General features: G+C 43.8%; 1 long non-coding RNA gene across 1 annotated transcript in view; it reads left to right on the top strand.

The window, feature by feature from the left end:
- The window catches only part of LOC140915234 (uncharacterized), a 30152-nt gene extending 9965 nt beyond the window's left edge, over positions 1-20187 (top strand). The window contains exons 4-5 of the long non-coding RNA XR_012160104.2: positions 17800-17995; positions 20058-20187. This is a non-coding gene — a long non-coding RNA (uncharacterized LOC140915234). The remainder of the gene's footprint in view (positions 1-17799; positions 17996-20057) is intronic.
- The last annotated feature ends 4043 nt before the right edge of the window (positions 20188-24230 follow it).

The raw sequence follows: 24230 nt of genomic DNA, 5'->3' as shown, positions 1-24230 counted from the left end.
TGAGTCCCATCAATAGCCCCACCACAGCTAAGACACCCCATTCTGTCAAAGCCAGCAATTACCTCTGGAATAACTTTAATACCTCCAACCTTGGAGTAAACCACCCACCTGCTTGCCTCAGTTACTGTGGCCATCACTTTATCCATAGGTGTCTTTCCAACCTCAGACTGGTTGGCTATAGACCTATAGCAGTCTGGGATAGCCAGCTTCCAGATAGTTATAGTAACGTGCTTCTGCACCGGCAAGGGTGACCTCTATGTGTGTCTCTCTATGCTGGAGGCCATGGGCAAGCTGCTCACAAAGCGCCAGAAATATTGTTTTCTTCATGCCAAAGTTCTGCATCCCAGGTCTGCATGATGATGTGGTCCCACTACTCTGTGCTGGTGGCCCTACTACCAGAACTGGCGGGTTACATATGGGCATCAGCAGCTATGCCAATTATATTGCGCAACATCTGCCAGTGAGAATCTGCAATGCCAAGGTACTCCTCTTCCTCCTTTGCCTCCTCCTGCAGATCCATCAGGAAATCTGTCAGGTGCCTTTGGTGGGATAGAAAACGGTCCACCAGCACCTCATGGATGCTCTGCCAGTTTCCTGACAAAGGAGTGAAAGCTCAGGCAAAAGAAGTTTGTCAAAAGGCGCTTCCTTCATGTTGCTGGCTCTGGTAGCTGGGAGGTCACAGAACTAACTGACTGCTCAAAGCAGGCTTTGTTGGTGGGCAGTTCAAACTTCTTGTAACGTGGACGGTGGGCAGCAGAATTTTCCCATAGTGCACCACAATCCTATGGCTAAAGCAGTAACATTGCATATCACGGGGGGTTGCCAGGCACTCCGGGATATGGTTACTTCTGACACAGGTTTCTGCACTGCAGTGTGGACACCAGACCCCCATCTTCGAGCAGGGTCAGAAAATCCTTTACCTAAGGTTAAAATGCAATGGAGATGCTCAAGCCCATGGTTCCCTAACACTGGTCATCTGACTCGAGTCCCACTTACCCTGGGCTTACATTGCAGTGTAGCTGTACTCCAAGCAGACAGACAATTTGTAGCGACATCGTCCAGGTTGGTGAATCATGACCTGTACATTCTCATGCCCATAACTCTCATGCAAAATGTATTCATACTCACACAGCAGTTTGCTGAAGTGTCAAAGCTCCACCTCCCAGCATGCAGACACACCGAAACACAGCTGGAAATCACTGTGCTGAATTAATTATATCCTGTCGGCCTTGTAATAAGCAGCCACCTAGGGACAGTGGTCTCAGACACTGCCAAACACTGCACATGAGGGCCCCCACCACAGTGTGACAGATGCCATCAGTGTAATGTTCAGTCCCTCTATGTAGCAGGGAGACTGTCATGGGGCCCTGCCTCCCTTTGGCGCCATGGGCTTGATTTTCCTTTCATCCACATTGGTATAAATCTGTGGTCCCCCTGAACTCAGTGGCCTTATGCCAATGTAAAGCTGGTGAGTAAGCTTTAAATCAGGTGCAATCTTTCCCTCAGCTCCCCTTAAGCTAGTGCAGCACATGGCTGTGTCTAAATGGAACATCTAACCCTAATTCTGATCACATACAGCACAGCCTAAACACACTACCACTGTGAAATAAGTATGCTTTACAATTAGCAACCTGGTTACTAAGACAGCATCCGTCAACCATGTTTATATAGTAAACATTGTCTTGCAATGATTGCGGAGGCCTTATTACTTTAGTGCTTGCAGCGTGTATTTTAACCAAGTCTCTAAAAAGCCATTCTTGTTTTTGTGCAGCTTTTATATAAGCCCTTTTGAGCTCTGATTATTTAATGGTTACCTTACAACAACTGATTTCCCTTTGACTGTCTAGCATCTTGATTCTGTAGGACCTGCCCTACTTTGCGGCATTGTATTCTGCCACAAAACAATCTGAAGTCTAACAGCCCCATTTGAAACATAATGTTGCATAAAAAATCCCTCTTAAATCAGCCCATGATTATGTACAAAAGCTAAGTCCCAGCAGCCTAGCCCAAGAGCATTACTGTATATAATATCTATTATGAGTATTACGGTAGTGCCTGGGGGCAACAACTGAATTTGGGGTTTCACTGCGCTAACCAAATATAGTAAGAGGCAGTCCCTGCTCCAAAGATCTTAATATACAAGACTGAGAAAAAGTCAAGGTGAAAAGGCTGCAACATACACACAGACGCCTGGGAACTGAGGCACAGAGGGATCAGGTGACTTGCCCAAAGTCACATACAAAGTCTATGACAGGGCCAGAAATTGAATGCTGATCACCTATATCCCAGTCCATCACCTTAACCCTAAGATCATTGTCTCCTCCCTCATATTAAATTTGAATATATCAATACTGGGCCCCGCAAAACACTGTCTTTTAATGACACATTACACCAGGTTGCATCTTGTCATAATGAATTACAGGCCCAACAGTGAATGTAATATTGTATTTAACAAACTGATATATGTTTTAATCATTAAATGAGCACCCAACCCTCAGTGTCCAATCCCTGGGCCTGAGCTTGTAAGGTGCTGAACACCCTATAATTCCCACTGATGTCAGTGGAAGTTGAAGGTACACGGCACCTCTTAGTAGCAGGGCTTTAATTAAGAATCCAACAGTTTTCAGTTTACTTTAAAATCAAGTTGATTTGAACCTAATTAGAATACTTTTGTATCAGTTAAGAAAAGTGATTGCATCAGCATAAATATAGGAAATTCTACATCTGTCTTTCAACTTCCAGCTGGTTTCATTATTTACAAGCCAGTTCCAAGAGAGTTTCCTTCCTCTTCCTTTGTTGGTCATTGTATATATGAAGGGGGTTATTGATCCAGAAGAGCCAGTCAAATTAAATGGAGGGCTCTCATCAACTCTTAGGTTCATAGTCATGCACACACACTTTCTTTTGAAGCCACTGGGACATTAGCATGTTTGTGAATGGCAAGATCATACATCTGGGTTGCCAAATTTTCTCTTAATTTTCATATGTTCCCACACACACACACACCCCACCTCCTTTCTCTAAAGTCAACCCCTCCTTAGTTCAGCAATATTCTATTCTATTCAGTTTCTTATACAATGGCCCTCACCATGATATCTGAAGCCTTGATCCTGCCATCTGTTCCATATGGGCAGATCCCATCTTCCCTGTGGAACCCCTTTAAAGTCAATGGGATTCTGCAGAGGCACCATGCACAGGTCCAGTTACAGGATCAGAGCCTGAATGAGTATGAAATTGGAGTGTCAACAGCAGCACCAGTCGACCCACTCTAAAACTAACAGTGGCTTCTCCCTGACCATAATGGCAGTAATCTGACCACGTCAAGAATGCACTGGCTGTGCATGATGAAAAAGGGCAAAAGTCACGGAACCCCAGCAAAAAATACCCATCACTGTAGCATGCAATAAAAGCATGCAATACCAGCAGTTGTATTTGCCACAAGCACTCTGCTCACTGAGTCTGCTCAGGCTTCTGAAAAGTATGCTCTGTACCTAAGTATGCTCTATACCTTTAACTCTGATATTAACATAGTCTCTTCAACACAAATGTATGAATACTAATTCAATCCCATCATTAGCTAGTGACTCTCTGCTAGTGACTTGATACTACTCCATCTGGTCACATGCAACATTTGTTGTTGTCTTCGTCTTTCTGTTTTTAAAGATCACAGAGACTTTGTATGCCGCAGTTAATTGTTTTACACAGTGTTGCCATTGAGTTATGTTTTAAAACCCAGTTTGCCTCTACAAATTAATTGCTTTGTGAAATTTTTATGACCCTTGGGAGTCCAAGTCCATTGATCTGGTCATTCGTGTCACCGTAATGCTGCTACTCAGGTTCCAGTCACTATTACGTGCCCATAAGGGTCCAGTCTGTTTAACTTCATACTTCTCGCTGAAAATTTGCCCCTTAGCTCACTCACATAGAAAAATACCCAAAGTGTCAAAAATCGGGAACATAACAAAAAAAAAGCCATTAAAATTCATGTGATCTGTGACACATCTGACAGCTGTGACAGAAGTCCAGACGAAATTATAATGCTTCAACCCTTACTGGTGTCCTTAAAGAGGAAGACCAGGGGATACACTCAAGCTGAGGTTTCCCCACATGGTAGCCCATAGAAACCCCAGGCTGATCTGCGGTATAGATTCTCATTAAGTATGACATAGATTTGAGTTACATTGCTGAGCTGGCTGTAAATTGAACTTGTCATACTGAAGTGTGTGTGCTCTAGTTCTTCATTTCGCTAGTTCCTGTTGCTATAGTGACCATCAGAAATCAGAGCAAAAAAGGCAAAGAGAAAGAAGAACCTTTCTTCATTTAAATAGCAGCCTCCATCGATAGGACTTGTAGCACTATTCCTCTTTCAATTTCACCTTACTAGGTTAATGACACAAAGGAGTTTAGCTCTTCCAAGAAAATTCAGATTTTAAGGTGTGATTCAAACATACTGACCTCAATGGGAGTCTTTTCGTTGATTTCACTGGACTTTGGATCAGGTCCATATTCCTTATAGAGGGAACTGAGTCCAAACCTCTTTCTAGCCAGCAGTTGATATAAGGACCCTGACATGGGTACACGTCAGTGCCACACTTAACGCAAGGGCAGAAACTAAGAAGGAAATAAAAACATGCATGGATCAAGCTCATCCTCATAGCAAACGCTGAACCTCACCTCCAATTTATGGTATGCGTCCTCATCACCTTCTGCCAGTGATACACCCAGAGTTTGTATCAGGGAAAATAAAAGCTTTGCTGATCTGAGCTTCACAAGTTCTAGCAAGGTAATATTGGGACACCTTTCACACATTCTACACAATGGTACATCTTTAAAGTACAGGTCTTAACCATTATGGCCCAGATCTTCAAAAGTATTTAGGCACTTTACTCCCATGGGAGTTAGGTGCCTAAATAGCTTTGAGGATCTGGGCCTGATGGACATGTAAAAGTATTGAAATACCCATTAGTGTATCAATAAAATAACTTGTATTCTTTCGGCATAAGGCTGAGTTACTTGTGGGTACGTGTTTAACACAACCCATAATTGTTGCATGAAAGACACTAAGAGCCAGACTTTGATCTCACACCTCTGTAAATCTCGAGTGAAGTCAATGTCCATTAATTACAGGTGCACAGTGCATAACATGAACAGGTGACCCTTTGACTTTGACAACTGCTCTTTATACATAATATTGTACCTAGTTTAAATAGTGCTGTCTCCACAGTGACTATCTGTGCAGGTCACATGCCCATTGCAAGCCATTGTTTTCAGCTAAGTCATATTAACAAATTTCTGGCGTTTGTAAAAAGCCAGTTTAGTTTTACAAACGATGGAGTCCTCTTGTATTCTTATTACCCAGCATGCAGTTCATGAAACATGGCTGTAGTGGTCAGACTGGTGAGACTCTGCAGCAAGAAGAGAATGTGACTAACAGGAAAACAAAGCAGCACCTAGACACAGAGCAAACAGGAACCACGAAAGGACTCAGACCACGAGGAATGCTGGATTTCAAGAGAAAAAACCTTGCCCAAGTATGGAAAAAGTGGATGCAAAAATTGGCTCTGTATAAAGAGCAGACCACAGGGGACAAAGATGAGAAAATGAAGGTAAAGCTGTTTTAGTATATTGGGGCGGGGGCCAGGAGGACAAGAAGTGAATGAACACTGTTGCCAGGAATAATGCTTGGAACACTGGAACAGCTGATAAAGGGTTTTGATGTGCACTGTGACCCCAGACAGAATGAGACTGTAGAGACATATTGTTTGGGCTTTTTTATTTACTCAAAACCAAAAAGCAGCTGAGGGAATAGATGCTCACAATACACAGCTGAGCAGTGACATACACAGGTAACTTTGGAGACATTGAAAATTCCCTAATTACAGAAAGGATTGTTTGTGGAACATGTGATTCCAGCTTATGGGAGCCGTTGAGAGATCTAACCACAGAGAAATGTCTCCAAATAACAAGGGTGGCCAAACTGTCCAGGGAAAGGATCAAAATAATAAGAGTCACTAGTGCAGAAGCAGCATACAGGCTCAAGATAACGGGACCAAAGAACCAGGACAGAGATAGACTGACTGAAAATGCAGACATCATGCTCCAGTGCATGTACTGTGTAAAGAACCACGAAAGGCAGATGGAAAAATGCCCAGCCTATGGGCAACAGTGCAAGGGGTATCACTTAGTATCAATATCACAGTTACCCCAGGAAGAACAAAGCAGCCAGACATGCAGTGGCTGAGGAGGAGGAGGAGATTGGCCGTGTGACTTCAGCAGATCCAAAGCCTCTCAATATACATGCACCATAGAAGGCTGCCAGCTATTCTATCACCATATTTGCACCTGTGCCATTCCAGTGGGCAGTCCAATTCCAGCCAGATCGTGAAGCCATCTGCAATGCAATCCTACCAACACTGCTAAGCAGCAAAACGCAGAATATGCATTGATCCTAAACCACTCAATGGAGCACTGAACACAAGTCACTGCTCCAAAGTGTTCCCTGTCTGTGATGTCACGAAGGGGTTCTGGCATATGGAGCTAGAGCAGCCATCCAGCCACCTCATACCCTTTGCCAGACCTTTTGGCAGGTACTATTAAGTATGAGTGCCTGTGGGCATCAGCCTGGCCCCAGAAGTGTCCCAGTTAGGGTGACCATACGTTCTATTTTGGCCAGGGATAGGCCCCCTTTCTCAGCTCCATCTCAGCCATCTCTACTTTTTCACCAAAACTGGGCATTTGTCCCAGCTGCAAGGCAGAGCGGAGAGCAGTGGCTGCTTCCCCTGGGGTCAGGTGAAGGCAGGGAGCAGTGGAGAAATTTGCTGCTGGCAGGCAGTGTTGCCTTCAGTGCTGACCCCCTGGGCAATGCAGAGCTCGGCGGGTCAGCCCCTGATGTGGGTGATTTGGGTGCTCAGCCCCAGCCTTGGGCATAGTGGAGCTCCAGGGGTCAGCCCCAGCTGCAGGTGGCACAGGGCTTGGGCACTCAGCCCCCATCAGCCCCAGCTCCTATGCAGGGTGGGTGGCTCGGGTGGGCCCCGGATCATCCTGGTTTTATGTTAAGAAATATGGTCACCCTAGTTCCAGTGTAAACCAAACGATGCACTAGAGGCACTCTCCTGCACCAAGATTGGAACTGATGACGTTCTTATTGTAGGAGGAAGAGGCAATCCAGGATCATGACACCAGACAAACTCTGATGACTCTTAAACAAGTGCCGAAAGCAGAATACTAGGCTGAATGCAGACAGACTGAAGCTGAGGGAAGTGAAGTCCCCTCTATCAAACATCAGTTGACTTCTGAGGGACTCTGACCTGACCCTGAATTGACCCAGCAACTTACAGGGATGGCCAACTATCTTTCCAGACACTGCACTCATCTGCCAGAGCCTGTAAATCCTTGAGACAGTTAACAAGCAATGGTTTCAGAGTAGCAGCCGTGTTAGTCTATATTCGCAAAAAGAAAAGGAGGACTTGTGGCACCTTAGAGATTAACCAATTTATGTGAGCATAAGCTTTCATGAGCTACAGCATCCGATGAAGTGAGCTGTAGCTCACGAAAGCTCATGCTCAAATAAATTGGTTAGTCTCTACGGTGCCACAAGTCCTCCTTTTCTTTTAACAAGCAATGATGCAGCAGGGGAATGGTCAGAGATCCAGGAATAGGCATTTGGAAGAGAAAAGAAAATCATAAGGGCAGCACCAGTCCTGAAGCACTATAACCCTGCAAAGTAGCTAGGGCTACTGTGTGATGCCTCAGGAGAAGACCTAGGAACCGCACTCATGCAATGCCAGCAACCTACAGCATTTACTAGCAGAACCCTGACAGACACAGAAAGAGGATATGCTCAGATAGAAAAAGAACTATTGGCGGTGCTATTGGGAAAGGAACTATTCCATCAGTTCAACCTTTGGATGTAAAGTGTATCATACATCCGTGCCGTCTGATCACAGCTCATTACCAAACACCATGAAGAAGACACTCCTGAATGAAGCCCAGTGATTACAATGCACTTTATTGAGACTCCAGCACTATGATGTAAGGATAAGGTATCATCCCGGAAAGTCACAACTGGTGGCAGGTACACTGAGCAGGGCATACCTTCCACAGCGCAACACAGGTGGCTCTGTGGAACAGAAGGTAGAGTCTATCAACATGCTACAATACCGTTGCATCTCTGATGGAGGCACCGAGCAATCCAGCAAAGCACCAAATGAATGGAGTGCTACATGGTGAAATGGTTCATACTCCAGGACTGGCCGGATCGCAAGGAGCAAGTGTCACAGCTCACAGGGGAGACAAAACTCTCTACCACCAGCTAAGGGATGAGCTGTCTGTGCAAGATGGGATTTTGTTTAAAGAGGACGCACAGAAATCCAACAGATTTCAGAGCTGACATCATGAAATGGATACATGCATCACACCTGGGGACAGAGGCATGCTGGAGACAGCCCAGAAAGCCTATGTACTGCCAGGCACCCAGTTGCCAGCATACACAGAACAGTGCAAGATGTGCAAAGGGTGTAGTAATCAACAACAGGAGACGACAGCCTCATGAAACCCCAACCCAAGCCTGGGGAAAGACTAGAGCAGACCTGTTCACACTTAATGACCAGAACTGCATGGACACAGTAGATCACTACTCCAATTTCTGGGAGGTGGATTGTCTGGAGAACACTGAGGCAAGAACTGTGATCAGGAAACTGAAGGCACACTTAGCAAGCTATGGCATACCGGACACACTGTGCTCAGACACTGCAGCAAAAGTCAAAAGATTCAGCATCAAAAAGGAATTAGAGTGCAAGACATCTTCCCCCAGTTACCCACAAAGCAATGGGATGACCGAGTCCGATGTAAAGACAGCCAAGACACTGATGACAAAGGCAAAACAGACAGCAAGAGATCCATACCTCCCAACACAGGGACTGATGGGCTGGAGAACCAAGAGACTCTGCTTCCCATGAGGGATGGTCTGCTGCAACCTACGGGAAGAGTGATAGACAGGACACAGAAGCAGGTAAGAGAATGCCAAACTAGGCAGGCAGCACACTACAATAAAGGAGCCAAAGAACTGAGGACACCCTGCATAGCTAAGGTCTGAGCCCAAACATCAAGTAGCCACACCAAGTAATGGCAAAATGCAACAACAGTGCAAGCAGAAGTTGGACACAGGTCTTAAGAAGCAGCTACAGACTCAGGACAGCAGGGGAGACAAAACAGAAAACATCTGCGGAGTTAACAAACCCAGTTAACAAACCCAGACGGACACAGTGAAGGCCAGGAGGACGTCAGCCATCAGCTGGCCTGATGTAGGGAAGACAGAAGAAACATGGTATATAAGCACCACAGAGGGCTGGCAGGATGCCACCCACCAGAATGAAGGCAGCAACAGGGTAAAATCAAGTCCCCCGCCACCAGGAATAGCACAAAGAAGTGGAAGACTGGTTCAAAGATCAGAACTTAAGAACTATGAGGCCTAATTGGCCACAATAGGCTGATGGCAAAGGCCATGTCTCTATGCTGGGCCATGTACAAATAATCTCTGGCCCCAGAAAGTCAGCAAATGCTGGCATGAGACACAACAACAATTGTTAAAAAGGAAAGATGTGGCAACCTTCCATAGAAAGTGGAGGGAGGAGCACAAGTGGCAGAAGGGAAGAGTTGGTGGGGGCACCAGGAAGTCAGCTATCATGCACATAGCATGAATGTTAGCTGCAGTTGCAGCAGCTCTGTAAATCATTCTCTTAGTACAGTTTTAGAGACATGGAGTTCTCTTATATTGTTACCCAGCACACAATTCATTTAAACTGTATGTTTTCCCCACTTTTCGAAAAACCCAATTCACTTTGTTTTGAACAGTTATGTTAACATCAATAGAACTTTCAGAACATAAAGTTCAAAAACAGTTTATGTAGCTAGCTGCTAGCAGCTCATTAAATAGCTAATTAAAAGTGTAGGGACCCCAGTGTTTAGAGATCTCAGAACTAGTCTGAGCTAGCTTTACATCTCAAACAAGGCAGACATTTTTAACGGTAATGAAACTCCAGATTCCCAATCCTCTGAATCAAGAACCTAAACTCAGCACGAACTAGTCCCATTGCTCACAGTCTTTACATCAAGATCTTTCCAGTAGATCTGCTCGAGCTCAACCAGAAGTTATGCTCCTGATGTAGAAATTACGGGTGAGGTTCTTTGGCCTGTGTTATGCAGGAGGTCAGACTAGATGATGATAGTGGTCCCTTTGGCCTTAAAATCTATTAATCAATTTGCAATTAGTGCCCATTCCCTTTTAAAAGCCAACACTCCCTCCCCCCAACAAAACAAGCTTATTCTAGACCCAGGGGAGCAGGAAGTAAAGTAAAACCTCCTTCATGTTCCTGGAGCAGCAAGTGGCTATGCTAGACCTTCATTATATTTTTTTGTTCATTACAAACAACAGCTAAGAGGTTGCTAAGAAAAGCTTATATCCTACCACAACTTTTTGTGTGTGAATGTAAGCACGACTTTCTTCTCCAGGAAATGCAGTCTATGCCAGTTCTGGTTGTGCTAAGTCTGATATTAGTGATTCAGGGATAGAACTCTTCTCCCAAAGTTTCCATCCAGCAAATACTCCAGCGTCAGAGGCTTTACACAGCTGAAGGCAGCATACGAACAACTTGTAATCATTTAGGGCAAAAGCCCAGCTCCATTGGAATCAGTGGGAATAGTGTCTATGGCAATTTTGGAAGTTAGAACTAGGGTTGGTTGAAAATTTTCTGTCAAAACTGTTTTTTCATGGAAAATTGGATTTTTGACGAAAGGAAATTTTCCATGGATCGTGTCTGCCTTCCAAACAAACCTTCTGGTTTTGAGATGACACCTTTCCAGTTTTTCAACAAAGCATAAAACTTTTCCACTGGCGGAACCAAGAGTGCAGTTATGTATGTATAAGACTGCTTACACCAGTTTAAATTATGCCAGTTCAGGCATTTACAATAGGAGTGTTGTGCTGGTTTGACTATCCTATAAAATTAAACCCGTAAAACTTTTAAGGGTATGCAAGCCCTGGGTCTCTTAAATCACCTTTGTAAATGGACCTTAGACTCCTAAGTTACTTAGGCACTTCGAAACGTTTACCCCTTAGCTCTTGTTAAAGAAGCTCATGCTTTTCGACCCAGGGAACCCAGGTTCAATGCCACAGCTGACCTAGCTTGTCATTACACAATCAGAGGGATTTTTTTAAAGTCATGGTTGAAGTGCTTCATCTATATCAATAGATGTTAAAATCCATTTATAAAATGCTTTGGGATGCAAGACCCTAAGCTGATCTCAGCTGGTGATGAGCCCGTAGGGCCTTGCAAGATTAGCTCTACAATAAATGCAAGACATCAATGTATGAATATACAATTCATCAACTTTTACTTCGATGGAAATATTGAAAAATACTCTAAACTGATGCCCAACAGACCTATTATTGTAAGAAAACAAATTAGAAAAAGAAGCCACAATGCTAATGTCTTCCTGTGGGAGAAAAGGGTGAGAACTTGAATCTTGCTGACTGGAAAATGTAAGACTTTGAAAATAAAATAATTTAAACGTTTTAAAAGTAGGTTAGAATCATTGCCACTCTGTGCCACAAAGAAAGAGAAACAGCTGCCAGGGTACAGCTTCTTGAATGGCACCAGGTGGCAGCAGCATTCCCACTATAAGGTAGGAAGTTGAGATGCATGTTCCATACATAATATTTGACTAAGCCAGTTTTTGCCTTAAGGGTGCATGGTACATGGATTGACCGAAATGGTAATGGTCTCAAGTTGCAGTGGGGGAGGTTTAGATTGGATATTAGGAAAAACTTTTTCACTAAGAGGGTGGTGAAACACTGGAATGCGTTACCTAGGGAGGTGGTAGAATCTCCTTCCTTAGAGGTTTTTAAGGTCAGGCTTGACAAAGCCCTGGCTGGGATGATTTAACTGGGAATTGGTCCTGCTTCGAGCAGGGGGTTGGACTAGATGACCTTCTGGGGTCCCTTCCAACCCTGATATTCTATGATTCTATGATTCTATGAAATGAAACAGGACTGACTCTGTTTTCATTGCACAAGGGCAACCCCACTGAGCGGCGGTTATCTTATGAGCCAACAGGGGTTTAAAATGCAAGTTGAAGCCACATTTGGCATTTACATTCATAGGAAATACGTCATGGTCTCACGATAAGCTCAATGTTTGCTCAGTCAAGACTTGGGCACGAATCAGAAACTCCATTTAGACAGGCTGGACCTGGCTGGTAAAAGAGGAAATAATGTACAGGGAAAAAATAAGGCTAAAAGTAATAGCCAAGTAGCTATTTGTGAGACAGTGTGGGAAATGTACGAGCTTTGGGAGACCAAAGGGCCTCAGCCAAAGCCCACTGAAGTCAGTGAGAGCTATCATGGGCCTGGAACTAGGCCCAACCTGGAAAGAGAAAGTCAAAACTAAATATCAGGTGTCTTCCAGGAACATTCCTTCAAAGGATTCACAATTAGACCTGATATGTTTTTATTTTTTCACACTATACCTTCTATCGACAGGCTGTAAAGTGTGTTCTTCTGCACCTGGAGTTGCACGCGCATCCTACGCATACAGGAACACCTTTCTTAAAAGGAGCATCTTCTCAAGTACTGCAACGGAGGTTTTAAGTTTGGACTCGGAACATGTTCATATGCACATTTAAGCAAATTAGGCAGACTGGGTTACTGTTACTCTGCCATGTTTTTCCAGAGTAACATACTGATTTATTTGCTGGATCATTTCTGCTACAAGCTCTTCTTTTGGAGTTCAGTCCATGCTCCCAATTGCTCTAAAAGTCAAGAGTAGTGAATGCTTTATGGGGCTCAGTGCTGCTTCCAGTTATCAGTGGGAGTTTTCTCATTGACGTCAATGGGAGACAGAGAAGCCCAAAAATAGAAAAAAAAAAATGTGATGCTTTACTCTCCTCCCTTCCTCTGAGTCTGACAGTTAGGCTGTGGGTCGCACACATTTCGAAAAAAATCATTTAGAAAGCGAGGATGGGGCAGTTATCCCACTCTGAATGTTATCTTATGATCTCAGCAGTTCCCATGCTGGGAACAGTTTGAATTTTCCTGCTGCTTGGTGGTTTGATTGTTGGCAGATTTTACTCAAATGGGCAAATGGTATGGATCTTAGCTAGGAGAAACTTGTTTGTTACTGTCTCTGAAATGCAGCTCCATTGATAATGCATATCAAAAACATGGCATAGTTATCAGATTTCAGAGTAACAGCCGTGTTAGTCTGTATTCACAAAAAGAAAAGGAGGACTTGTGGCACCTTAGAGACTAACCAATTTATTTGAGCATGAGCTTTCGTGAGCTACAGCTCAGGCACCTTAGAGACTAACCAATTTATTTGTTGGTTAGTCTCTAAGGTGCCACAAGTACTCCTTTTCTTATGGCATAGTTATGTTACACTAAGAAGGACGGCTTTACAATTCTGATATTTATAATCTGTATCCCACACCTTCAACTTCTACTGCTCTCGTATATATTTATGGAAACCTTCGCAGCAAAAATTTAGAGTTACTTAAGTCAAAGAAGAACGGATCAATTTTTGATATTTGTTTTCACTTATAAATAAAAGAAAAATTGTCAAGGGGAGAGAGGCAATTTTTTTCTCCCACTAGTCATCTTGCTTTTAAAAGATGAGGTATCAGTCCTCAATATCTCTGTGACTTAGCAATTCATTTACACAGTTTTACTGCTTTGGACATAACACAGCTGAGTTCCTAGCTTGATGAAATATTGTTATCCACATAATTCATTTTGTGTTCTTCAACGAGGTATTCAGATTTGTGGCTGTTTCCATTTGAGGTTAAAATTGGATTGAAAATTCATGTGTAAGCTGCACAGATGAGGCAAGTCTGAGTATCAGGAAAGTGTCAGTTAAATTCACCTTCTAGTCTATGGCATAAAAATCTGCTCTGAAAGCCTTGAAACACGCTCCCATTATCATATCAATTGAAGGCAGCAGAAATAACTCAAGTCGGAGGTGAATATAACTTATTTCAAGATCTTTATAATAAACTTCTTGTCTGTTTTATTAAGAGTAAGAATGCTCATTGCTGTACATAGTAATGGGCTACAGAGTAGGGATTCATTGTTTTTCCTTTGATAATATGCACTCGTTATGATGTTATTGATTACAATTAAATTAGCAGTTCACTGATTATCTCATCCTTCATCTTTTTATTTCTGTTATAAAATGTAGCAAAGGCCATATAAGCAATGTATTAATTCAAAAGTGGTTACAAACTTGTAAGAAACAACAACAGACGTTCTCCCGTGGGGATCACGTGTCTCTTAGCCTCTCCCGAGGGAGGACTTGTAGGAAAAGGGCTCCAATTTACACAAACTACATTTTTTTAAAATGTTTTTAATTAGAATAGTTTGGGGCATTTTCACTGAGGTAAATATGAAGAACATGCCTCAATGAACAAGCAGGTAGCCCTTCATTAGCAATGAATGATCTCAGTAGGTTTGCAGTTTGAGTCCATTTGGAACACCGCCTGAAAGTGTTTATGCTTCTCTTAACTTCTTTAGTATGCAAAATTTAGCTAGATATTTCTTTCTTGTAAGAATTCTGGTACTTCCTGTTTCCAGGAAGTCCAAGATGCCACAAACATAGCCTGACTTCTTGTCCTCATACTTGCTGGAATGTGAAAGTGCAAACGTGTGACAATAAAAATAATTCATAAAATGTTAAAGAGAATCTATCAAATTAAAAGACAATATTTTTTTAAATAATCCTTCATGTGTTACCAATAACCCCCTAAAAGGGATATTATCTGAAAGAATTTTAAATATCTAATTTACTTTGCACCTTTTGTGCTATTTGTTTTCTTTTTTAAAAAAAATCCTCCAGCTTGGTCAATAAAAATAGACTAGTCACTTTCACTTTGTGTTTAGTCAATTTCAGTGGCTTGGTCTTGTGCACTAACACCATGCTGTCCTGTCCAAGTTGTGAAGCCACGCTGCAATTCTGCAATTTGATCCTTGCAGGCAGCCTCCTGTGACTCTGTTGAAAGATGAGACCCCTGGAGGGAAATCCCCTAAATACAAAGTTTAAACAATCTGTCTGCACTGATTCAGAGCAGGAGCCAGGTTCATCTGTATCCACAAAAAGAACAGGAGGATTTGTGGCACCTTAGAGACTAACAAATTTATTAGAGCATAAGCTTTCGTGGGCTACAGCCCACTTCATCGGATGCATAGAATGGAACATATAGTAAGATATATATATATATATATATATATATATATATATATATATATATATATATACATACAGATAAGTTGGAAGTTACCATACAAACTGTGAGAGGTTAATTAGTTAAGATGAGCTATTATCAGCAGGAGAAAAAAACTTTTGCAGTGATAATCAGGATGGCCCATTTAGACAGTTGAGAAGAAGGTGTGAGGATACTTAACATAGGGAAATAGATTCAATATGTGTAATGACCTAGCCACTCCCAGTCTCTATTCAAACCCAAGTTAATGATATCTAGTTTGCATATTAATTCAAGCTCAGCAATTTCTCGCTGGAGTCTGTTTTTGAAGCTTTTCTGTTGCAAAATTGCCACCCTTAAATCTTTTACTGAGTGGCCAGAGAGGTTGAAGTGTTCTCCTACCGGTTTTTGAATGTTATGATTCCTGATGTCAGATTTGTGTCCATTTATTCTTTTGCGTAGAGACTGTCCAGTTTGGCCAATGTACATGGCAGAGGGGCATTGCTGGCACATGATGGCATATATCACATTGGCAGATGTGCAGGTGAACGAGCCCCTGATGGTGTGGCTAATGTGATTAGGTCCTATGATGGTATCACTTGAATAAATATGTGGACAGAGTTGGCATCAGGCTTTGTTGCAAGGATAGATTCCTGGGTTAGTGTTTTTGTTGTGTGGTGTGTGGTTGCTGGTGAGTATTTGCTTCAGGTTGGGGGGCTGTCTGTAAGCAAGGACTTGTCTGTCTCCCAAGATCTGTGAGAGTGAGGGATCATTTTTCAGGATAGGTTCTAAATCTTTGATGATGCACTGGAAAGGTTTTAGTTGGGGGCTGAAGGTGATGGCTAGTGGCGTTCTGTTATTTTCTTTGTTGGGCCTGTCCTGTAGCAGGTGACTTCTGGGTACTCTTCTGGCTCTGTCAATCTGTTTTTTCACTTCAGCAGGTGGGTATTGTAGTTTTAAGAATGCTTGATAGAGATCTTGTAGGTGTTTGTCTCTGTCTGAGGGATTAGAGCAAATGCGGTTGTATCTTAGAGCTTGGCTGTAGACAATGGATCGTGTGGTGTGTCCTGGATGGAAGCTGGAGGCATGTAGGTAAGTATAGCGGTCAGTAGGTTTCCGGTGTAGGATGGGAGTTGATGTGACCATTGCTTATTAGCACACTAGTGTCCTGGAAATGGACCACTTGTGTGGATTGATCTAGGCTGAGGTTGATGGTGGGATGGAAATTGTTGAAATCATGGTGGAATTCCTCAAGGGCTTCTTTTCCATGGGTCCAGATGACGAAGATGTCATCAATGTAGCGCAAGTAGAGTAGGGGTGTTGGGGACGAGAGCTAAGGAAGCATTGTTCTAAGTCAGCCATAAAAATGTTGGCATACTGTGGGGCTATGCGGGTACCCATAGCAGTGCCGCTGACTTGAAGGTATATATTGTCCCCAAATGTGAAATAGTTATGGTTGAGGACAAAGTCACAAAGGTCAGCCATCAGGTTTGCCGTGACATTATCGGGGATACTGTTCCTTATAGCTTGTAGTCCGTCTTTGTGTGGAATGTTGGTCATGGAGAAAGTGAGCCTGTATACAAAGAATTAGAAATAGTGAAAGTTCAGGAACCCAGTGGGGAAACTAATATGGGTTTTGCCCTTATCAAGAGCTTTAACGTCTCTATATATTGCCCTTACAAAAATCCATCTGGCAACAATATGCTTCTAAGCAAAAGTCAGGTGAGGGAAAGAAATGTATACATTCAGTTAATTGAGTCTCTATTCAATTTAATTAATTAAAGACCCAGTTGTGTGCATCTCTTATACAGGTTGGGGAGCCCCCTGAATTTAATGAGACTACTCCCATGAGTAAGTGATCAGGTGAGCAGGGATTAGAGACTCAGACCCCAATTAATTGAGATCTAGTCTAGCAGAAGAATCTCTCTGCTGCTGTGTGCACAGAAGAGCCAGATCAGGTGAAGCTCAGGGAAGGAGCAGCTCCATGTCAAGTTCCCCCTTGCCCAGTCCTGCAGCCTCCTCACTGCTGGTTACAGGTCTATGCTTTTGTAGGATCCCAGGCTGAGGGACTGGCATTCAGCTGTGTATTTAGTAACCATTGGATCATACCACAGGCTGAGTTAAGGGCGATAATCATGCTGAGAACTGTGCCCACCCTGCTGAACTGGAGTCTATATCTCTGAGATTTCAAAACTTGAATTAAACTAGTGGACAGATGCCCCTTCAAAGGCAGGAGATAATCAGGTCCAGGGGAAATGGTGAAGCCAAGGGCTCGCTTGGACCTATATATTTTGTATATATGATCAATTCCTGTGAAAGACTGTTTATAGTGCAAGGAGGAGGAAAGGGGGAGGGCGCTTAGGATATACATGTACTGTCAGTATGAATCTGTACCAGGAAGCCAGGCAAGAAGGAGGCTGGGAAGGGTCTAGCAGCAGCCATACAATGAGGCAGAGCAGCTTTACAGGGTGATTCTATATTCTTCTGTGAAATCAAGTGCTGTGTTCAGTGTTAGTAAAGAACAACTCTGTGATTCATTCCCATTTACAGGTGACTGGGGTGGCATGGAAGAATAGCTCCTAAGGAAGCCAGGCTATCTTGCCTGAAGAAATGTGAGGAGGCACTGGCCCTGTCCTTTATGAGCATCCTATGATTGAAGGGACTAGAGGACCAAGTCACATCAGGGGGAGAAAAACCCTCCCTCCGCCTCGATGAAACCATTAGGTGGACACTCCACAAGCTGAAAGTAATTGTCTCCTACTCCCATTTTGCTGCTTTTCCTGCTCAGATGACCATTTTGCTCTAACAATACAGAAGACAACAAAGGGGAAACTTTCTTTGTATGGGGAATCTTGGTCTAGGCTGGGATTGACTACATAGGAAGGTGGGGGTTCCAGTCAATGATGATATAGTGGATAATCACAGATCTTAAGCAGAATCATGTAGGGTCCCTCATTAAAAGCTTGGGCTAAATCCAGTGGATCAGGCCCTAAAAGTGAGTGGCAGATCGGGGCACTCACATCACATAAGGCAGGTGTGAATCACAAGCTGCATTTGGAGTGGGGTGTCCTGCCCAAATGGACTGATCTGCCCTCTACAAAGGTCACCAGAATGCATTTGTACGGGAGACACTGGTGAACATTGCTGGCTTCTTGTATCACTCACTGTTGGGTAAATAAACCTGCAGGGATTTTTCCCCGTCCCATAATAGCTTGAGTGGCAGACTGAGGAGATGAAAGGCAATTTACCAGCAATAAAGAAGGGCTCAGAACAGTTAAAGAGAAAGAACAAGACTGTGGTCCCTAGACAGCTGTTTAAAATGCAGCCTCAGCGGCTGCTAGACCTTCCCATGATGAGGACACAGACAGGTCAAAGAGGCAGCAAGAGAAGCAGAGCACTCAGGTGGGGGCAAAGGATGAGGGAGTTTTACGCCTTTCACCTCCAAGACAAAGCAGAGATGCACGAACCAGTGTTTCGCAGGCACAATATTATTCCAGCTGCTTCGCTCCCTTTTCAAAACCAGTAAGTCCTGCGCCATTTGATGTACACAGCATGCAAAATGCTTGGAAATCATCATGTAAAGAAGACAACACATTTTCCCTGTTGATCCCATGTTTGCCTTCATGTCCATTGCTCTATTGCGCACAGAAAATCTAAGGGGGGAGGGGCAGGATGGAAAACAAAATGGCCTGTTTATCCCAAAGAACTGAATTTGTTTTCTGATCTTCTCTGCCTCAGCAGGGATACAGTGACAACAGAGTACCTTTTATCCTCCGCCACACAATTCGTGCCGGAACAGCAGCTTTGCCAAGAGCCAGATCCTGAAGTTCTTACACAAGCCAAGTTGCTATTGAAGTCCTTGGGAGTGGTTTGAGCATTGGCCTGCTAAACCCAGGGTTGTGAGTTCAATCCCTGAGGGGGCCATTTAGGAATCTGGGACAAAAATTGGGGATTGGTCCTGCTTTGAGCAGGGGCTTGGACTAGATGACCTCCTGAGGTCCCTTCCAACCCTGATATTCTATGACTCAGATGAAGAGTTTTGCCAGCATCAGGACCAATGGCTCAAGTCGTTTCCATACACTGTAGCAGCACTAGACATTTTTTTTCCACTAGGGGCACAGTATGAGCGTGAAAAAGCATGACGGTCCAGGCCCCTTGGGTTTGACTGAGGTGTGCATAGGACAAACCAGGAAAGGGGTGCAAAGCGATCGGTATGCTTCCTTGATCCTGGGCCAAATGCATGTTGAACTAGACCTGAGTGTAACCTATAGCAGCAGTTGGGGTGCCGTTGGTCTTCTGGGTGCCCGTGGCAAGAGGCCAATGTGGCAGATAGGAATAACAGAACGTGTTAGTCTGTATTCGCAAAAAGAAAAGGAGGACTTGTGGCACCTTAGAGACTAACCAATTTATTTGAGCATAAGCTTTCATGAAGTGAGCTGTAGCTCATGAAAGCTTATGCTCAAATAGAACATAGAATGCTCCCAACCGGGCGCTGGTTCCCCAGTGACACCCCCGACAGCGAAAGGCCTAGAATACCATCTGCAACTGACAGGTTTCATCAGACAGGCACAAAAACAAATTATTATTTTATTTGTTTGCTATAATAAAACCAGTGGGAGGGGCCACCAGTGCACACAGAGAAGGGCTGGGTGGAGGAAGAGGCCAGCAGTTACTAACTGCTAAGAGGCTGGAGGAGTCCTTCGCATGGCAGACGTCAGGGCTGCAAGGGAAGGTCCCTGTTTGCCACAGCACTGGCAACACTCATGATTTTGTCATGCATCTCATGATAATTATGGTTTTCCTTAAAGCCCCAGCTCCTGGAGTCACGTGGAGATGTGATGATTTCAGCCTTCATTCTGAAAGAAAAAGTAAGTTTCTAGCCCTCATGGCTATGGAGAAAGCTTCAAAATGTGACCCCCAGTGCACCCTAACAGCAAATAAAAAGGACACCAAATCAATTAATTTTACATCATCTGATTATTTTAAAGCCAATCGCGTGATTTTTGACCATTTGGGGTTGGCAATACTGTTGTTAGTAAGGTCACAGAGAGAAGACCCAGAAGATTCAGGCTTACATAAGGCTGAAAGAACAGCCACAGTTCTGATGCTAATCTGAACTGAGCCTTTTGAGGTTCACCCAGTGCTAACCTGGAGTTAGAGCCATTTTCACTGAAGATAAATCATCTTGACAGGCAGCATCAGACACTCATTTCCAGCAGCATCAATCTGAAAGTAGCACCTGCTACTTTGCAGGGCCCTCTCCAGCTTGCCTCTGGCCCTGTTTTAACTGCGGAAGTGGACTCTCCCTACTGTTGCCCAACTATGCATTTCTGACTCTTAATAAAGAAAAAGCGGGAAAAACCCAGACTCTCATAACACAGCCCATGTGCCACCCAACCACCTCTCCCTCTCCATGCTACATTCCCTCTCAATCTCTCTCAGAGTGGGGGGAGGCACAGTGGTGTTCGGGATGCTAAACTGGCAGGAGGCAGGGGTTTTATTGACCATTTATCTCTCCACTCATGCCTTTACGATGCAAATTTTGTCTCTCACTCATACATACATTATTTATTATTATATATATATTATATATATTGTGCATAGAAGCCCCAGTCACGGATCAGCATCCCGTTGTAGTAGGACAGAGGTTCTCAAACTGGGGGTCGGGACCCTCAGGGGGTCATGAGGTTATTACATGGGGGGTTGTGAGCTGTCAGCCTCCACCCCAAACCCTGCTTTGCCTCCAGCATATATAATGGTGTTAGATATATAAAAAAGTGTTTTTAATTTATAAGGGGGGTTGCACACAGAGGCTTGCTGTGTGAAAGGGGTCACCAGTACAAAAATTTGCGAACCACTGTACTAGGAGCTGTATCAACACACAACAAGATGGCAGCTGCCCCAAAGAACTTACACTTTAAATAAACACACAAAGTCTTTTAATAAAACCAGCAACATCAAATAGAAAAGATTCAGCAGCTTTTACTTTTCATCTGAAACAATCCAGACAGCTTTATGGCTCAGTTATGGGAGAAAATCCTTTTCAGCACAAAGCCATAGGGCAAATAGAACAGAAGTGCCTATTTTGGCTTAATGCAGATCAGTTCTAGGTGGGTAATGAGACGGTGAACCAGAATATCCAGACACAACTGCAGGATTTTTCAAATCATTGTTACTGGATGTTAAGTGAGACGCTACTTAGAATTTGTTCATAGCAAGCCCGATTCTGCTCTCACATCCACTGGTGGGACTCGGGAATAACCCTGTTGAAGTCAACGGAGTTGCAGCAGTTTGAAAGACAGGAGAATCCAGCCCTTACTTAGTCCATTGCTCCTGTACCTTGTTGCACAAAGAGTTCTACCTCTCTCCCGCAGACTGAGTAAGAGGGCCAAGTGACTTCCTTATAGCGTACTGCCTCTTCAGGGTTGATTTGAAAGCAGGAAAGGTAGCTAGTATTAGCATAATGTCCCCCCACCCAGAGATATAACAGGCTTTGTTTACACTTCCCCACTGAAATGGGATAATAAATAATGAGCCTTATTTCAGCTGTAGTGCTCGGCCATCTGGTCACTTTGCTGTCTATGGACATTATTTAGTTTCTATCAAGCCTTGTTGAACTGGTTCTGACATATTTAACAGGTATTTGTCACCGTGCTTCAAATGTTCTTCTAAGTTCCTCCAAAGGCAAATCTGATCCCTGGGGACAAACCGAGTAACCAGCAAGTGTGCAGAGAAACAAGCTAAGGGCATCGTGTGGTCAGAATATGCCTTGCAATCCCCATTAGGCCATCACTCAGACACTATTGCACTCAGCTCCATGGTCATGGTTAATCTCTATGGTCACAGACACAGTGGCTCCATTCCCCCGCCCCAACCCCTTCCCCCAAATCCCTCTCTATTGGCCTGTAGCATAGGCTGCCATGGAGTTGTACTCCAAGTTGTGTGAAAGGTGAAGCATTCAGGGATGCCACATTGAATCTACTGCAATCAAGATCTCCCACAGACTACTTGAGCTATAGAATGTTACTCCTAAAGTAAATCAGATGCAAGCTAACATATGAGTGAGGAAAATAACCCCAAACCCAGATTTCAATTCAATATGAAGATGGAACCTCGATATCAATACTCCTGAAGATGATTTTGGAGGCAGTGTGAAGTTTGCAATTTGATGTGGCAGCAAAAGAGGCACATGCCTTGGTGTCAGCAGCCAAAACCAGCATCCCATCATGGTACAGGCAGATAGTTGTATCTCTACACACAGCTGTTGGAATTTTGGTTCACTTCTGAGCACCACCGAATCAGAAAGGCATTCCCAAACAGGAGGGAGATCAGAGAAGTGCAGCTAATGCAATTAGCGGGGATGATGGATTGATGTAGGAGGAGAGGTAAAGAGTTAGTCATGTACAGCTGGGTTAAGCAACTAACAAGATGGCAATTTAGTCTGCAAATATTTAAAGTTCGTACAGGCCAAGGATGAAGCGGAATTATTTAGGTGCCTGCAACTCAAAGCAAAGAGATGAAACAGAGAGAGAAAAAATTAATGACTTGCAGGAAGTCTTCCTGATCTTGAGATAGATTACAATGGGCCCTGAGTAAGGGGCAATGCATGGCACCTCAGGAGCAGACTGGAGAACTCACTGTGGCTTTGGGAGTCCATAGTTTCACTTCCGGGCCCCCTTTGCCCAGGAGGAAGCATAATGTACATATATCTTTTCCTGGAGCTGCTTACTCCTGTCCACTGCCACATGCCCAGCTACTCTAGCCAGAGAGGAAATGGGGAGAAGCCAGGGCTGCACCCACTCAAAACCACTCATCATCCCCTTCTCATCCTCTACTTACTTTTAACGGGGTGCATCAGGCGATTAGCCCCTACCCTCCCGACCACAAGGAAGTCAGAGTCTGAACAGAGGAATAACAGGGACTTGCACGTAGGAGTTGTGATAAGTTGAGTGAAGTGAACATCACATAGAGCCTGTGAGCTGTATGCATCCCTTACAACTCCTGGGGAAGTAAGGGCTTATTTCATACCCTAGCAGTAACCCAGATGATACAAAATCAAATAAATTCACGTAAAACCAGCATTTCTGCATCACTGTTGACAGTTTCACCTTCCCAGACCCCACCATTTCATTGCTCCTAATATCTACAAGTCCGAGAATATCTGGTGAGCCTTAGGGCAGAACTGTCAAGTCCCCACAGCGTCTTCCTCTTCCTAGATTGATGCAGGGAAAGAGGCAGCTGGCTCCCTCTTACCAAGTCAGTCACTTCCTGGAATGGTTGCCACTGGCACAGACTGGCCCAGCTGCTACTGGGTTTAGAAGGCCCAACCAGGTGCAGCAATAGGGAGCCAAAGAAACAATTTCTCTTCCTGGTGTGTGTTTGTGTGTGTACTTTCTCACTTCAGCCCCTGACTGCAGAAAGATGAGACAGCCGTAAAGAGAGAGACATATTTTTGCAATTGTCCTTTGAATATTATCCTGCTCCTGGATAAGTAACGTACGCTGTAGTATGTTAACGTTTTACTGTAATTTTGCCTTACAAAAAAGTTCAAACTCCTCCCCCTCAAAAACCCAACAACACCCACATAGGGCAATAAGCAGCAGCCTGTTTTCTGCTGCATGAAGGAACCTCATAGGAAGACATCAACACCTATTAAAAAGGGTTAACAATAAGCTGCTCGTTTATGTATTTCAAACAGCTTGTGCCAGGCCCAATTCTAACACAGTGAGGGATCAGTGACATGCTACCTACCGATAGCACTAGGTGGCTTTAACACTACAGTCTGTACCGAGCGAATGGTACAGCATATTGAAGGAAAGAGAGTCCTTCCCAGACCCTCTCCAGGAGATCATTCTGTACTCTGAGGAATGAAGATCCATCTCTCCTGTCAGAGTCTTATCTTTCAGCCTCACATGTTAAGCAAAAATTTCCCAGTGCATCAGAATTATAGAGACATAAGGCCCGCTCCAGTGCCCATTGAA

The sequence above is a fragment of the Lepidochelys kempii genome, chromosome 7, assembly GCF_965140285.1.
Source record: "Lepidochelys kempii isolate rLepKem1 chromosome 7, rLepKem1.hap1, whole genome shotgun sequence".
NCBI classification, from domain to species: domain Eukaryota; kingdom Metazoa; phylum Chordata; order Testudines; family Cheloniidae; genus Lepidochelys; species Lepidochelys kempii.
Note: the sequence above shows the minus strand (reverse complement) of the source record. Positions and strands in the feature narration are given on the sequence as shown.